The sequence below is a fragment of the Kogia breviceps genome, chromosome 15 (genome assembly GCF_026419965.1).
Source record: "Kogia breviceps isolate mKogBre1 chromosome 15, mKogBre1 haplotype 1, whole genome shotgun sequence".
Classification (NCBI taxonomy): Eukaryota; Metazoa; Chordata; class Mammalia; order Artiodactyla; family Physeteridae; genus Kogia; species Kogia breviceps.
The window spans coordinates 11326851-11341427 of record NC_081324.1 but is presented as its reverse complement, the minus strand read 5'-3'; the positions used below and the strand labels follow the sequence as shown (position 1 = coordinate 11341427).

Here is a 14577-nt window from a genome sequence, read left to right as displayed (position 1 = left end):
TACCTAAGTGCTGCAGAAAATGTTCACGACAAAACCAACTCCAACTGCTGAGTTTCAAATACTATACAATTTTCATTTTTGTCTATTGAAATATTTAAAATGCTAATATCTTTTATGTTTCATGTGCTCAGAAAATTTTTAAGTGAAGGGCACTACTGCACACATTAAATAAAACAATATTTACAGGGAATACCCTGAAACGATGTTGTAGAAATATGTGGATTCTTCAATAAATTATTGCATGCCTCTAACCTTGTAGTTAATGAAGTTAATGAAGCTCTTCTTACAATATAAAGATATGAAGGGAGGAACCAAATCATATAGCTCTATAAAGATTATCCTCGGAAATCTGACTTTTAATTAAATGACAGCATAAATACATTTTATTTGCATCTACTAAATCAGAGACATTTTTCAATTTATCTTTTTTCCTATACTCCTAAACATTGCATAGTCCTTATTTATTATAAGTACTATACTTCCGGTTTGTTTTAAAAATCTGAAAATAATTGTGAGCTAATGTTATTAACTGCTGTCTCTTTTTTTCCTCTTTGAGTATTCTCTTTGTGGTTCCCAGTATCTGCTGATTATACTTATTTTGTTACTCTTCAGTGGTGTTGGAGAACTTCTCATATTATAGTCTCATTAAGGAAAGTTTTCCTAAGAAGGAAATATGAGTATATACATAGAAATTTGGAAAATTAAGTCAAGTCCAGCCTTGATAAAATTATTCCCACATACTTTATTATCTCAATTTTGAATTTTCATATACTTTTTTTTTTCATTTTGGGAATAGATTTTTTTCTGGAATTATCATTCCATTCTTTTGATTCCTATCACCTTCAAGACCTAACAAGGGAGTAAATGATACTGGAATTTCTATCCCACAGTAACAGTTGAAAATTAAAGGAAATATATTATTTAATAACATTTAATTTATATTTCTAGAAGCCTGCAGAAAGAATGGTAATAATTAACCTTCTAAATACCTGCAGATAATTTAAAAATATCCATTTACTACTGGACTACATCCATAATTCCCTTTGTATATTTTTAAGTATAAGCCAGAAATATGATATGTAAATGGAATATAAACCCTGAATATTCCTAATTTGCCCATTTTAAATAGTATATATGGTGCTATATGTAAAGCTATTTACCCTATGCCTAACAAATGTGAAATTAATATTGCTATTTTAATAAAAATCTTTTGTATCTAGGCAAATCATTCTCTTGGTTCCTATAAAAACTAAAATCTCAGGACCAAATATTATTTACTAAGAACCCTAAGCTAAGATACCACCAATTAACACTTGGATATTGTTCTAGAAGTGTCTTTTGCTGGCTTATTTTTGATTCACCCGAGAGACTTGGATTTGCAGTGTTAGATGCCTGAAGGAGACAGAAACGTAAATATTCACCTACAAAAGTAACAAGATAGTGACCATAAATTTTTCTAAAATGTTTCCAGTAAATTATGGATATGCGATGAAAAATAATACATAGACACCACTTCACAGCTTCAAAACCAGTAGACTAGAAATATGAGTCCCCACATACCACCTGCCCATCTACCCTTGGCCAGTAAAATTGTTTTACTTATACTTGAATTTACAAAACCATTCTGGGTTTCTGTGATTCTCTCCTTTATTTGACCTGTATGATTTAATATTTTTCCCAGTAGAATTATTTTCTTTGATTGGAAACAAAATGAATTAATCATTTTGGATAACCTGCTATAAAAAATCTGTATTTATTTCTGATTATTAGGAATAGAGAAAATATCATAGCTTCAAGTCTATATTTCTTTGAACTGGTAATTAATAATTAGCCAGTCTCTGAATTAGCTCAGAAATATTTTTCACTGTTAAAATGTACTATATCATTTAGTATACTTAGATATATTTTAAGAGTACATCAACCTTTAAAATTATGCATATAATTTTATTGCACATATAAAACTGGCCTTGTTTCTTAGATATTAGCTTTTGAGTTATCAGATTGTGGGTTTAATTGTAACTCCAATTATTCATAATTATACAAATTTCCATTGAATTTATTAAGAGGTTTTATTAAATGTTTATAATTGAAGAAACAAAAGTTCTTTGAAAATTGTCTTCTTTTAAGTTAGTGCTTTCAAAAACCATTCATCAGCATATTATAAATGACACCAGCGAATAGAGACTGAGAACAAGAACAATAGTTTGTTTTCCCTTGAATATTTCATGTTGTGATGAAACAGAATAAGCACTCCACCAAATTACATTACAGGAATCAAACAGGGTCTATTAGATGCTAGTCTACATTTTGCGAAATTATTTTGCTAATATTGTTAAATTTACTACCAATTGTTTTAAGAACTAAGAAAAAGCATAATAGCTGAGAAGGAAATGTTATAGGTTGATTTTTAGAAAAGAGGGTGTGTGGATATGGGGGGCCCTTCTAAACATTCATTCATTAGTGGCTATTAAGCATCTGCAAAGCATCAGTGGTTCTATGAAGAGCTTATGTAGATAAGCATCCTTCCCATGAAAACCTTATAAAGTGTATGTTAGTTATTGTCTTTTTTACAGAAGAAATAACTTCAAATAAAGAGAAATTAAATTATTTGTATAGGATTGCATAAAGAGTAAATGTCAGGAACAGGATTTTACACTGGACTTGTTTGCCATGTCAAACTGAGCTCCAAATCCTAAGTTATACTGTTCGGACATATCAAATTTTATCCCAAGTTTTCCTCTCTTAATAGTGTTGAATAAAATTTTACCAGATTCAATTTGACCTAGTAACTCTAAGAGGAGCCAGGTCAGACAATCATCAAATATTAGTAACAGGCCTTCCCTGGTGGCGCAGTGGTTGAGAGTCCGCCTGCCGACGCGGGGGACGCGGGTTCGTGCCCCGGTCCGGGAGGATCCCACATGCCACGGAGCGGCTGGGCCCGTGAGCCATGGCCGCTGAGCCTGCGCGTCCGGAGTCTGTGCTCCGCAACGCGAGAAGCCACAACAGTGAGAGGCCCGCGTACAGAAAAAAAAAAAAAAAAATTACTAACATATATAGATGGTATACATGTTATAAACATTGCATTTTAAAATTCATTTAATAAATATTTGCTGAATATCTACTATGTACCAGACATATACGAAAGATAATAAATATTTTAAAGTATTTATAATTAATATATGAATCATACTTTAATTACTTATAATTTTCAAAAAATTAAAATGATGTAAAATATTTTAGAATCCTTTCTCTTTCCTTGTCTCTTAAAGCCACTCTCCACACTGGAGGAAACCAGTCATAAAAACTTGGTGTATATTATTCCAACCTCTTTCTGTGGTTTGACTATCACACAAACAATATTTGCATTCACTTACATTTACACTGAATTTTATAGACATACACACATATGAATATATAAATGAAATCATTAAATAAAATCATTTTATTTTCTTTGATTTTCTGAGAATTGCTTTTTTTTCCTACTTAAAATATGCCCTTCTGTATTTCCATGTCAGTACGTAGAGTCTATCATTATTTTAAACTTACTATTTTTGATGACTTCATTATAACCTTCTATGTGATTATATCAGAAGGTTTCCAATTTTTCACTATTAGGGATGGTGCTGAAAGGTACATGCTCATAACCTGATTTCTGGGGTTTGACCAATGTGACAGGCAGGACACACAAACGCCTCTGGAAGAAGGCTCCCAGAAAATACTACAAATTTCCCACAGATGAAGTCTGAGTACTGCAAGTCCACACAAGAACCAAGCTAGTTCTAAAAACATCATTCACCAAAATGCAGCTAGCCGTGAGTACTGCTTTCTCTCTTTTTAAAAAATTTACCCAGTAAGCTTGACCTGACCCATCATCTAAAGTAAGTTAGTTTCTGCATCATGGCTCCTCTGCATTTTATATGTGATTTTAATGCACTGATCACAATACTTGTTCTTCTTCTTTTTTAGACAACTCTTTTCTGTTCCTTCTCCTAAACTACTGCATAGTTAAGGGCCAGCCCTTTGGCTTATTTATCTTAGTTTCCCAAACACTTAGAATGGTGCCTGTGCATAGTGGTTCTTACAAAGGTTGTTGAATGAATGTATATTACATACAACACATCAATTCTTCAAATTATTTTTGTGAAAAGGAATGTAGTACAACTTTAATGTCATGCAAAGCCATAATAGTTTGGTTCATCAACATTTGAGCTATCCTATCACACATTTAGAAAGTTGGTAACAACCTGAATCAAATTCATTGCTTTCCTCTTCCCAGGAATAAGTATATTGTTTATTCTTGTGAAACAAATACATTGTTTATTGTGTGTTATGAATGGGAAGAAGGAGACATTTTGTAGTTTTCCAGCGCTAGTGCATTGATATTTAGATACCTTTGATCTACTGAACGTCTGGCATACTGCATTCAAGCTTCAGCTCCACTGTTTCTAAGCTGCCAGCTTAGCCTCCCTGAGCCTCAGTTTTCTCCTCTTGAAAATGAATATAACTGTGCTTACCTAGTATGAATAATCTGTGATTTATATGAAATATAACTGAGTTGTATGTCATGTACCACAGTTTCTGACAATTAAAGAATGATTATTATTAATAGTGCTATTAATTTAAAAACAGTGTACAGCATTATGGACAATAGTAATAGGTTAGTAAAATTAAGAATAATAATACATATTAAGCATTTAGTACATACCAGGAGGTGTTCTAAGTTCTTTGCACATGTTAACTCATTCTCTCTTTATTATAACACTTTAAGGTGAGCATTATGATGCCCCTATTGTATAGAGGAAAGAACTAGGTCTCAGAGAAGTAAGTTGACCAAGATTATACAGTAAGTACAAAAACCAGGCTTCAAATTCAGGAATCAGATGCTGGAGATGATACAGAAATAGTGATTGTCATTGCTATGTGAATATTTCCAACTATTGCCCTTCAAGTTTAAAGGTTATTCAGTTAGAAGGATTCTGTTACCTATTCTTTTTCAGGAAAAACAAAAACAAAAACAAAAAAACATTAAAGAAAGCAAGTCCCTAAACTTTATCTCAACATATCTACAAACTTAAGTACATGCACAATGATTTCCATATTCTCCTTCTAGGAAGGACTTGATTTTAATGTGCTGTGTGTGCTGTTGCCAGTTTCCAGCTGAAAATCCTTCCAGAAGCAGCCTCAGCTGCAGAGAGCATCCTCACCAAGGTTCCACGTTTACCAGGGCAACACAGACCCAGGGATTGATCATTGTAGGATTGTTGTTCTAGCTCCAGATCTCCCTATGCAATCAGCCAAGGACGTCATTAAGGCTACATTATAGCTCTCCTTCTCTTTCCACCCAATAATGTTCCTTTCCTTTCTTTTCCAAAGTTGGAGGATCCTATAAGCACTCCTTAATAAACACCCTGCACACTGAACATTCAACATTGTCAGCCATGCCTTTCGAAACAGTCTGTGCCCTTGTCTTCAAAGTCAATACATTCTCCTGATTTTCTTCACAGTCTCATCTTCCTCCACCTAACTCTCAAATGTTGCTCTATGTTAGGATTTATCCAAGACCCTCATCTACACATGATCTCCCTAGGCACGAATAAGTGAATCTCATTCATTTTCATGGTTTCAATAACCATGCACGTGCTGCTGCTAAGTCACAAAACTACATCTTCAAGCCAACATTTTCCTCCCATTATCAATATCCACAGATAGAACTCTCTACTGGCTTTATAACCAGGGATTAGCAAACGTTTCCTATAAAGGGACAGACAGTAAATATGTTAGGTTTTGTGAGTCATACAGTCACTGTTGCAACTACTCAAGTCTACCATGGTAGCATCAAAGCAGCCACAGACAAAAGGAAATGAATGGCCATAAATGTATCTCAATAAAAAGTTATTTAAAAAAAAAAAAAGTTATTTAAAAAAAACCAGGGTGTAGGCTAGATTCTGTTTGCCAATGCCTGAGCTAAATTACTATTGTTCCCAAACCTTTTCTCTAACTTCCACTTTCTTCATATCTCAACTTAGATATTACTTCTCTCTGGCAATCTCTATCTCTGTCCCCCTCCTGTTATGTGCTCCCGATACTTTACTTCTCCTATTGTATTTTATTTTAGTTATGTATTTAACTTTCTGTTGCTCCATTAGCTTATAAACTCCAGTACAGTAACAATGAAACCTATCTTGCTCATGTTTGTAACCCTAGGATTTGTAGTGTTTGGCCCAAGGTAGGCACTAATAAGTATATCTGGATGAATGAAAGCATATTAAAAATATGGATTTAGGAATAAGCTAAATGTATTTAGGGGGAGCAGTTGATGCATATGAGTAGCCATTTGATGTGAGATATGATCATATTTTCCTAGAACATATATAAAATCAGTAAATTATTTTGAAAACATTTGAGTTTCCCAAAACTCAAGGCTTCTAAGGTTTGAAACAACCTTAGGAATTATATACTTCAAGGGTGAATTGGATTCAAATTTTATTTTTCTTCCACATGATTCAAATGAGTAATGCACTTACATCAGTACAGCATGTCTAATGAGTTTTCAGTGTAGGTTGGAAGGGCTTTGGTGAGTGTAAAGGAAACTGGTCCCAGGACCAGCCTACCTGCCCAATTTGGAGTCAATCTAATTATCCTTTCTCATGCATACTTTCTCACAGCCAAATACCTCATTTCAATTACTCTCACAGGCAGTATTTTTTCCTGCCTCTGAATCTTTTCATCTGTTATCCCTTAAGCAACCCTCCCTCTATTCTTCATTTGGCTTCTCCCTTCTCAGCCTTCAAGTTTCAGAGGGGCTTTCTCTGGTTAACTAATACATGCTGAACAAGTCATCTCTGTAACCCCCTTTCACTGCACCAGATTCATTTCCTGTTTAGAGCTAATTTTAAGCTATTAACTGTACATTAGTTATTTACTCATTGAAACGTAATGTGAGTTATGCTGGGTTTAAATTCCAGTTCACCAGCTACAGGAAATTGGCAATGCTACTGGAAATTCATGTGCCCCAGATGTTCTGTGAGGTGAAGATAACGATGGTATTTAACCACAGATTTATGTGAGAACTGGATAAATTAAAGTCTTTTGAAATTTTTCTGGAAAATAACTCAATACAGATTAGCTATGTAAAACAACAATAATGATTATTAATATTAATCACATTAATGGTTATTGTATTATTAATAAACAAACACGCTATTATTAATTATTAATTATTTATATACCTCACTAGACTATAGGATCTGTTAGACAAGGGCCGTATATGATTTTGTTCAAAACTATATACCTACTGACTGGCCCTTCAGTGACTGCTGAATGAATAGGGCAGTCCTAGTAGGTTTCTCTCCCCTGCCTGTGGTGAAAATCCTTGAGCTAGCCAGTGTCCAGGACTAGACCAGAAAGCAGAGGCCTACAGAGGAATATGTCTTGCTCACGTCAGCAGATATGGAGTAGGGAATTGAACTTGAGACATTTATCCTGTCCAGGCCTGCCCTGTGCTAGCTTTTATTTCACCAATTGCTAAATATTTAGGAGGTCTTGGCTGCCACACAAGACTTCCCATTTCTTTACCATTTTCCATTGGGAAAGCAACTTTGCATGGAAAGTCTTCATTACACAGATCGGTTCCACTCCAAAGCTGTTCCTACGTCTGGGTTTATAAGTGCAGCTTTCAGGACCTCCCCCCTGCCCACCCCTCCACAGATATCAAAATCCTCTGATGGGTAAGTCCCTCATATAAAATGTATGGATTACAGTCAGCCCTCCATATTCGTGGGTTTCACATCCAGAGATTCAAACCATTGATCCACTTGGGTTGATTGTATAGGAGGATGTGGAACCAGCAGATACAGAGGGCCAACTGTACAAAGTGGCTTTGATAAGCCACTACTAGTGGCCTTTATCAGAGGTCGGTTTCCACTAATTTCTCCTGATGTGCACATCTGTATATCTATAAAATTTCACAAATAGTACTTAAAAGTGAGGAAGAAAACAGTGATACCCAGTCATGGAAAATGGGAACTGTGTAGTTCATATAAAACCAATAAAAACATTTCTAGTACTAGAGGATGAATAATCCCAACTACATAGTTTACATTTGAATGATAAACATAAATTTGAAATAGTCTACTTATGATAAAATAGGGTTTGAAAATATTGCAAAGATACCAGAGGAAAAGCAGCTTATCTGTTTTGGAAAACAAGGCTGTTACATTTACTTTAAAGTATCCTGGTAAACAAACATGCAATGTTACAACTTACAATGTATTTTTACGGTAACAATATTTCCCATTGAGCACAACACAATAAATCTTTTTAAGGCTTTTCTGGATGTATTTACCTCTGAGCTGTATTTAGCCTTGAACAAGGCATGCTGATGAAAAACAATTTTTAGAAACCAATGTTGAAAAACAAGAGCTTATGAAATCCCATTTTATCTACAAAGAGACAGCAATGAAAAGTGGAAAAAAAAAACCTCATTACAACCAATGAAAAACTGTAACTCCTTTGCTACTAAAAATTACTTTTATTGTATTAACACACTGTCAGAACACATAAACCTATTTCATATAGCAATCAATTCTAAAACAATTACAAAGCTTTCAACACAGCTCTGTAAAAGATCTTTGAGTTCCTCTGGATGAAAAATTCTCTGAAAATAACAGAACTACATTTCGAAGGGAGGAACCTAAGAATTGTTTTTCCTATGGAAAATTATTAAAAATAAATATCTGGGGCTTTTAAATAGCAAGGTAGAAAACTGATACACATAAAAATAGAATTCATCTTTAATATTTAATATCCAGAGGTAATTTCTGTGTGCATGTGGGCATGTAATTATTTGTCTTTCTTTATGCATATGTGTTTTTTTCCACCCAAAAGGGAATGCTACTAACTCTAACAGGATAATATTTTGAAAAGTTTGAGAATGTTTTCCTCCCCGCTCTCAGAGCTAGGAGCATATTATCCTCATAGAGAAACTGCTTTGCCAATATCGTGCCTGAAGAGTAGAGTGGCAATAGGGGAAAAACAGGTGAGTAAAACCCCTCATACTTTAGGTATGATAAACATCTAAAATAAAATGATGTTAAGTAAAAAAGTGTGGGTGGGCATCATCTAATCAGTTAAGAGCTTTAAGAGCAAAACCTGAGATTTCCTAGAAAAGAAGGAATTTGGCCTTAGGGCTGCAGAATCAAATCCTGCCTTCCAACTTGCCCTACAAATTTCAGGTTGCCAATCCCAACAATTACATGAGCCAATTCCTTAAAATAAATCTATCTAACTATCTATTATCTATGTGTCTATCAACCTACCTACCTACTATAGTTACTATTTCTCTGGAGAATCCTAACTGATACAACTTCTCACTGCATGATACCAGGAGGTACATAATATCAACATGACTTATGACTGGTGATGTTAACCTTGATCACTTGGTTTAGCTGGTGTCTTCCAGGCTCCTCTGGTGTAAAGTTTTTATTTTCCCTCATGACACTCAACATTTTGCAAGGCAGTTGTTAATTCCAGTCCATACCCAAGAAGACTGGAACTAAGTTCTACCTCCTTCAGAGGAACTGTCCACACGTATTACTTGGAATTCTTCAGGAAGAAGTATTTGTTCCTTCTTCCCATTTATTTATTCAGTTAACCATTTATTTATATCAATATGAATGCATGTATACTTATTTTATATTTGGGGTTGTAATAAGATATTCTCATTTATTTATTGCTCAAATTTTTCCAGCTGTGGCTATTGGGAGTTGTTTTAATTGGCTCCTGTTTCCACCCCTCCCCTCCCGTTCCGTTCCTTTTCCACTTCCTTTCTGGCACTACAACAGCTCCCTAATCTTCTCGTAGCTTTCCAGCCTCAGGCTAGAATCAGTCATTTTCTTAAAGTACTTTGGCTACACTTACTGGATAATTGTGTCTGGAAACCAAGAGCCGAGTGCTGGGTGTTCTCATTGCTACTGAGGTGCCATCATTTGTAGCCTCTCTCAGTGGACAGAACTAAGAAATACATGTGTGTACACAAAGCCATACACATGTACACGTCTAAAGTGTACCCCATGCTAATCCAGCACCACAGGGCTTATTGTAGACCTCCTCTCTCAATTATTTTTAACTTTTTTATCTGACAGTAAGAAACCTGGCTACTATCATCCGTTTAATCTATTTAATCTATTTACTTATTTGGTCTTCCCTAGAATACATGTAAAGTAGTTTCAAAATTGCTAACCCATACTTGTGGGAAATCAATTTAATAATTAATGTACACTGTTTATATATGGTTCCCTTGCCAGTAGCCTTACAATATTCATTTAAAACATTGTTTCCAAAGTTACTTAGGTTAGTTCCTTTTTTCTCCCTCACTCCCTTCACTGAAGTCATATCATATAGTTGTAATATGTTTATATTTACACGTCACCACCATCTGTATTCCATGCTAGGATCCCTTGACAAATTGGCTGATACTTTAAATGTGCATACAGTAAAGTCCACTCTCTATGGGTTTTAACAAATGCATATAGTCATATACCCAGTAATCCAGTTTCATACAGGATGGTTCCATAACCCTAAAAATTCTCCTTTGTAATCAACCTATTCTTTCTCCACCAACCCCTCTGATGGTTTAGAAGAAGTTACTGATTTCAGTTTCTTCTATTAAGGGTGGGGACAACACTCTGTAACTCTGACCCTCTTCAAATTGATTCCAGAAGTCTGGCCAGTTGATTGCTGATAAAGGTTTCAAGGCAACTCAATAGAAAATTATATTATTTTCAACAAATTATGCTGGAACAACTGGATACCATATATTCCTTAAAACTGACCATTATTTCACACCATTCTCAAATGTTAACTCAAAACGGATTATAGATCTAAATGTTTAATAAGAAACTGTAAAATTCTTAGAATAAAATCATTAAAAATTTGATGTAGGCAAAGTTTTCCCAGAACACAAATAATACAAACCATAATATATATCTACGGATCTATATAGATAGATAATTATACATATCTGTAAATTTGACTTCATGAACATGAGATCCATTGCTTTCTTAAAGACATTACCATGAAAATGAAAAAGCAAGCCACAGATTAGGAGAAAGTATTTGTAAGACATAGATCAAGAATGTGCATACAGCATATATAAAGATCTCTTATGATTCAATAATAAGACCACAAACCATGGTATTAAACCATTGGCAATACCTCAGATACTTCACAAAATAAGATATGTAATAAACACATGAAAAAATGCACAGTATTATTACTTATGAGACAAATTACGGATTAAAATCTCAATGAGATAGCACCACAAACAGATGAGAGTTGCTAAAATTAATTTTAAAAACTCCTACCATGCTTTTTGTTGTCAAGGATGTGGACAACCTTGAACTCTCATATACCGCTGGTGGAAATACAAGTGGTACAGCCACATTACTTGATAGCTACTGCACTTATAAAGTTAGACATACACATACTATCACTCTATGGTACTAACCCAAAATAAATGGAATTTATGTGTACATCAAAGTTCATAACACCTTTATTTCCAGTAGTCCAAAACTGGAAACAGGATGTCTATCATCAGATGAATAAATGAACTAACTGTGGTATATTTATACCAAATTAAAAAAAGGGTGCCACAAACTTCTGACAAATATGGATGCATCTCAAAATGGTTATTCTAACTGAAAGAAGTCAGAAAAAAAAATATATATATATATTATATGAGTAGAAAGAAGCTTTTGAGGGTGATAGAAATGTTTGCTATCTTGATTGTGGTGGTTTTGTAGGGCCTCAACTATACTCACACCCCTACTTCCCTATCGATACCCCAAAACTTTCTAGGCTTTCCGGCTGGCGGGTATAGATAAGATACTGGAATGTCCCTCTGGGCAGAAACCGTTCCGAGAAAAAGGCCTGGAAAACAGGACATGTCTGAGACATGCCCTAACCGCGAGCAAACAAGTACGGCGGGGGCAAGAATGCCTAAGCCAATGAGTTTAAAGGTCGCCCCAGCCAATGAGTTTAAAGGTCGCCCCGTTTACCCAATCATTGTGAAATTCCAAATATACCCGCCCTATAAGTAAATAAACCACAAAACACGAAAATGTAAACTAGGCATCCAATAGCTAACCAATCAAGAAACTAGAGCCAAGTTCCCACTCCGGTCCGTCCGGAACAAACAAACCAATCAGAGAAAAACCCTCGATATATCCACACTTTGCATAATGAAACCTATAAAATGTGTGTGATTCCGCGTTTACGGGTTCCTCTTCGGCCTCCTGCGTGAGGACCAAGGAACCCCGGTGCACCAGCTCCTAATAAACCTCTTGCATGTTACAATGACTCTCGACTCTTGGCAGTTCTTGGGCGAGCTGGGATCCCTTGGAGACCGTTCAGGTCTAACAGTTTTATATAGTATACACATACATACCAACACAACTGTACAATTTTCTATACTTCTAATATAGTTTATTAAAACTTACCAAGTGTAATGGGTACTGAAGTTTGTAGCTGGACCCTCCAAATCCCAGCATTCCACTCGGGCCTGCACCAAGATGGCGGCGCCCACGTTGCAGTCTTTTATCTCAGGCAGGTGGTTCGGTCTGTGCTCCAGGCCCTTCAGAAGGTTTGCCCCTGCGGCTGCGTGAGGCCCACTCTGATACTCAGGAGTGGCTGGCGGTGTAGGAGGCTCGGGGTCTGTTTTAGAAGTTCCTCCCCTAGAGGGGGGCAAAGCTAGAACTCCCTGCGCTCTTCCACTGTGGAAGGCGGGCAGCTTTCTCCAGACTATCCACCGCGGCCTCGACCCATGGCCGACTTGTTGCTTCTTGTGGGGCATCTGCTGGCGCTGCTGGGCCCCTTTCACTTGTAGCGAAGGGGCTACCAAGTGACTGCGCTGGGGGGTCCGGTGCCGTGGTGTGCCGCCCGGGACACCCAAGCAGCCTGAAGCTAGGCGCGCGCCAGGCGCCGGCTGCCAAGCGCGTGGGAAGCAGCGAGCGCCCTGCACCGAAGGCTCCAAACCTTGTCTGCTCCTCACCAGCAACTCTTCGCTGACGCGCGGGCCTGCGGCAGCTTCCCGCGGCGGCCCCAAGCAACTGGGGGTGGGGGCGGGGGGCGGAGCCTGACGCTTGCGCAGGAGCTTCCGGACGCGGGGCGAGAATCCCGAGGCCCGGAGTTTGGACGAGGTTTCACACCGGGTGCTCTAGGCCTGTGACCTCTGCTGCCTGTTCGAGCCCAGCTGGGTTAATCTGGTCAGCTGGGCAATATCATGTCCTGGTACGACTTCATCCACAAGTTGACTGGAGAAGACAGGTGTGGAATCACTGTTCCCCTAATTACAGGTACACCCGGATCCAAACTGGGAAGTCTGCTGGCAGTGCTGTTTGGCTGAACAGAGTAAAGACACCTCCTTTTGAATTGTATCAGTTCTTGGTCAGGAAGCAAGGTAATTGGGTAGAAAAGTAAAAGCGCCTCACTTTTCTGCCCCTTGCACAGATTGACCACATAGTGCAGCTTCGGGTCAAAGAGCCAGGAAATCGGCGTCCTCAGAAACGACTTGCCGCGGAAGTAGCAAAGCTCGTTCATGGACAAGAAGGGCTGGGTTCTGCTAAAAAGTGTACACAAGCCCTTTGTTATAGTAGCATAAATGCACTGGAGGTCACGTTTGATCAAGAGTTAAAAGAGTTGTTTAAAGAAAGTTCATTTTCCGAATAAGTTCTTAACCTTGGGACAAGTGTCCTGGATACATGCTGCAACGCAAATGCCTTTCCAGATGGTCCCCGAGGGTATTGGATAGCAGAAGGTGGAGTCGGTATTTATCACAGACAAGTAACAAATCCTGAGAGTGTTTTAGTTGTTGGACCACATGTTCTTAATAATGGACTTTCATTCTTAATGATGGAAAAGGGATCTTTACACCATAAATGGCTTCAGCTCTGATGAAAAATCCTGTGGTTCAAACAGCCATCATTCATTCTCGAGATTAAGAAAGAACTTATACCTCTGCTTATGCAAATCAGGACAACAGAGACTGGAGTATACTCTCGGCTTCACACCGTAAGTAATTTCATTATTTATGCAGGTTGGTTAATAAATAAGTTGTTTATGTGATGATGGAGTATTTTATTTCCATAGAAAACCATAATTTCCTGGGTTAATCTTTTTTCTTTTAAGTTATACTTCATGAAAAAATTAAATGCTGTGTTTCCTCTCCTATCCTTCTTGCTCTATTTTTTGGACTTGAGGAGAAACAATGACAAATAGGTAGTTTAAGGGATTGTGGATTCTTTTTATCAGGTTTGTATGTCACTGATCTCAGGAGTGTTTTATTGTTGTTCTGAAATCAGCAGTGCCTCTAGTGTCCATATTAGGAATGCAAAATCTAGTATTTGGAAACGTAAATGTCTGATTTTTTCATCATTTAGGAAGTAAATATAGTTCTTCTTAAAAAGAAGAAGAGTATGGGATGAAACCATAGTTGTCATTAGAAATTACAGTAGAAATCATTTCTTTTCAGAGAAAAGAACGAAAATCAGTACTTGACTTTTCAGAAGTTTCTAATTCAGT

At 36.9% G+C, this 14577-nt stretch overlaps 1 pseudogene; it reads left to right on the top strand.

The window, feature by feature from the left end:
* Nucleotides 1-13950, top strand: part of LOC131742769 (tyrosine--tRNA ligase, mitochondrial-like) — a 109649-nt pseudogene extending 95699 nt beyond the window's left edge.
* Nucleotides 13951-14577: the final 627 nt, after the last annotated feature.